The sequence below is a fragment of the Apteryx rowi genome, unplaced genomic scaffold (genome assembly GCF_003343035.1).
Source record: "Apteryx rowi isolate R43461 unplaced genomic scaffold, aptRow1 scaffold_1913, whole genome shotgun sequence".
In the NCBI taxonomy this organism is placed as follows: domain Eukaryota; kingdom Metazoa; phylum Chordata; class Aves; order Apterygiformes; family Apterygidae; genus Apteryx; species Apteryx rowi.
The window spans coordinates 7,044-9,504 of record NW_020448212.1 but is presented as its reverse complement, the minus strand read 5'-3'; the positions used below and the strand labels follow the sequence as shown (position 1 = coordinate 9,504).

Genomic DNA, 2,461 nt, shown 5'->3' with positions numbered 1-2,461 from the left:
AAAACCAAAAAGCCGCGGTTTCCACCAAAAAGGGGGGCGAGGGGTGGGGGACGCCGGGGAGCGGGGTCGGGGGACCGCGGGCCGCCCGGGCGCACGCGCGCGAACGAGCGAGCGTCGAGGGACTTATCTGCCGGAGGCGCCTGCCTTGCGCTGGGTTTAGCTTTTTGGTTTCTTTGCCTTTTTTTTTTTTGCATTTTGGGGTGGTTTTTTTTGGTGGCTCCTGGATGAAGTGAAGCAAAATTCCTCCTTAAGCTGAGAAACCTGCCTGAGGCCAATGGGGGCACACGCCAAATCCTCCTCCTCCTCCTCGCCACAGCTGATCCCAAATCACTGCCGACTGCGAGTATCTCGGGTGCCATCGTCCGATCCATTGAGCAACATCGGCACCAATTTTGGTAGAAGCAGTGTGAATAGGCATCGCCTTTTTTTTATATATACATATTATATAATTTTTCTTTTTTGGCGCTTTTTTGTTGACGTTATTTGCTCTCAATCTGCGCCCAACTGCCGCAGAGCTCCTCGCTCGTTCGTTAACGAGAATTAGGCCGTTTCAGAGAAGGGCGGCCGCCCGCCGGGCCTCCCGGTCGGGCCCTTTCCGAGCTCAAATCCTCCCCTGGGCGCTTGGCGCTCGCCGTCCGCCCGCGGTATCGGGCTGCCTTTCCGTGCGGGGATACGATTTTGGCGGAACCTCGTTACGCGTCTCCCATCGGGTCGTTAAGAGCTACGAGGCCGGGGCCGCCCTTTGCTCAGCGGCTCCTGCGGCGGGTTTTTAGGGTCGCTCGGGGCCGGCAAGGAGCATCTGCAAAAACGGCTGCAAGACAGAGTTGGCTCCCGCCGCCGCGCTGCTGCCGTCGTCGCCGCCGCTCGGCCCGTCGGCGCGGGGTTAATTACTCGCGGCGGGTTCGTTAAGGGGGTGGCGCAGGCGGGTGGTGTGGGGGGGTGGCAGGGGCGACGCCGCACGCGGCCCGTTTTTGCTCTTTTCCGTGGTTTTTTCCCCCTCCCTTCTCCCCGCTAGCGAGGCAGCAGCGCGGCGCGTCCGGAAGCAGCGGGACACCGGCACGGCCCACGAGCGAGCGAGCGAGCGATCGAGCCCCCCGCGCGCGCGCCCCACCGACCCCCCGGCGGGGGCTTTTCGGCGACGGTGGCGCTGAGCGAGCTGAAAACCTCGGAGAAGGAGGGGGGGGGGATAAAAACCCGCCGGAAAGGAGCCCCCCAACTGCCAGCCGCTTCCCGCAAAGCCCGCGGCGCCTCCTGCCCCTTTTTCCCTCCTTTTTCCCCCCCTTTCCGCCTGCCTGCGCCCGCGCCGCCCCCCCCGGCCGCCTCTCAAGCCGAGCGTTACTTGCCAAAGTCGATGCTGAGGATTTTGATTATAGTTTGGGTTAGTTTTTTCCTGGTTTTTTTTTGTATTGTTTCTCCTCTCTCATTCCTAAACTTACTTTTTTTGTTTTTTGCGTTTTTTTGGCAGTTTGTGGAGAAAAACCTGAAAATACATCATGTTACGCCCCCCTCCCCCCCCCACAAAACAAACCATCCTCCCTGCAAAGCATTTGCCCCCGCCGACAAGCGCACCACGAGCCCCTCGGGGGGTTTGGGGTGAATTTAGGCTTTTTTTCCCCCCCAGCAGACACTTAACTGGCCGGTCTGGGACTAACCCAGCTTTTCCGAACGGCTCCTTAGGGGACGACCGAGCTCAACGCGAGCTGTGCTCCCTCTCTCCGACTCCGCTTGGGCTTAAACTCTCCTTTTTCTTCCAAATTAAACTGCCCGCGCGGCACAAACACCCTGCTAACCCAGCCCGCGCGGGGCTCTAGCGTCTGCCAAAAGTCCGGAAAAGCCCATTTTTACGCCTCCCCCCCCCCAATCCCCTCGGTACAAGACACCGCTTGCTCGTCCCCCCCCTCCCTCCGCTTCCCCGAAACGCGGCACCTTTTAAAGGAGGAAAACCAGCAACAACGACAGCAAGGAAACGGAAAGGGCTTACTTCCGAAAAGAGGCCGAATTAGCAAAAGCAGAAGCACAACAACGCTGCGTTTCTCTGGGGCGCCGCGGCTCGCTAACCACTGCCCGCAACACGCCGCCGGGCTGTTTGTCTGGTTTTGTTTGTTTTTCCTCCTTTTTCCTTATATACACACACATCTCCTGAGACTGGCTCGCTTTTCCTTATCATTATTATCCCATTTTGTTTGTCTGCTTTTCCTTTACATTGTCACACCTCTCTCGTCGTCTGGTTCTAGGCTCTTTTAGCCACACACCTAAAGGGGGAAAAAGACTGGACATGTTTTGCCCCCCCCCCACCTCCCCCCTGCAAAAGGAAAATAAAACATTTTTCTTTTTTCTTTCCCAAAATGGGGTAAAAAGGGGGGGGGTCGGGAGGGAGAAAACAGAACAAAACAACACAGATTCTCACTTACTATGAAGAGCGGGTGGCGGTACGCGTTACCTACGGTATTTACAGCTGCGG

At 57.8% G+C, this 2,461-nt stretch overlaps 1 long non-coding RNA gene across 1 annotated transcript; it reads right to left on the bottom strand.

Moving 5' to 3' along the window:
* Positions 1-168: 168 nt before the first annotated feature.
* On the bottom strand, positions 169-2,455 carry LOC112964500. Its single transcript, XR_003252986.1, has 2 exons — positions 1,982-2,455; positions 169-811 (listed from the first exon to the last, which is right to left on the bottom strand). It is a non-coding gene; the product is annotated as an uncharacterized LOC112964500 (long non-coding RNA).
* Positions 2,456-2,461: the final 6 nt, after the last annotated feature.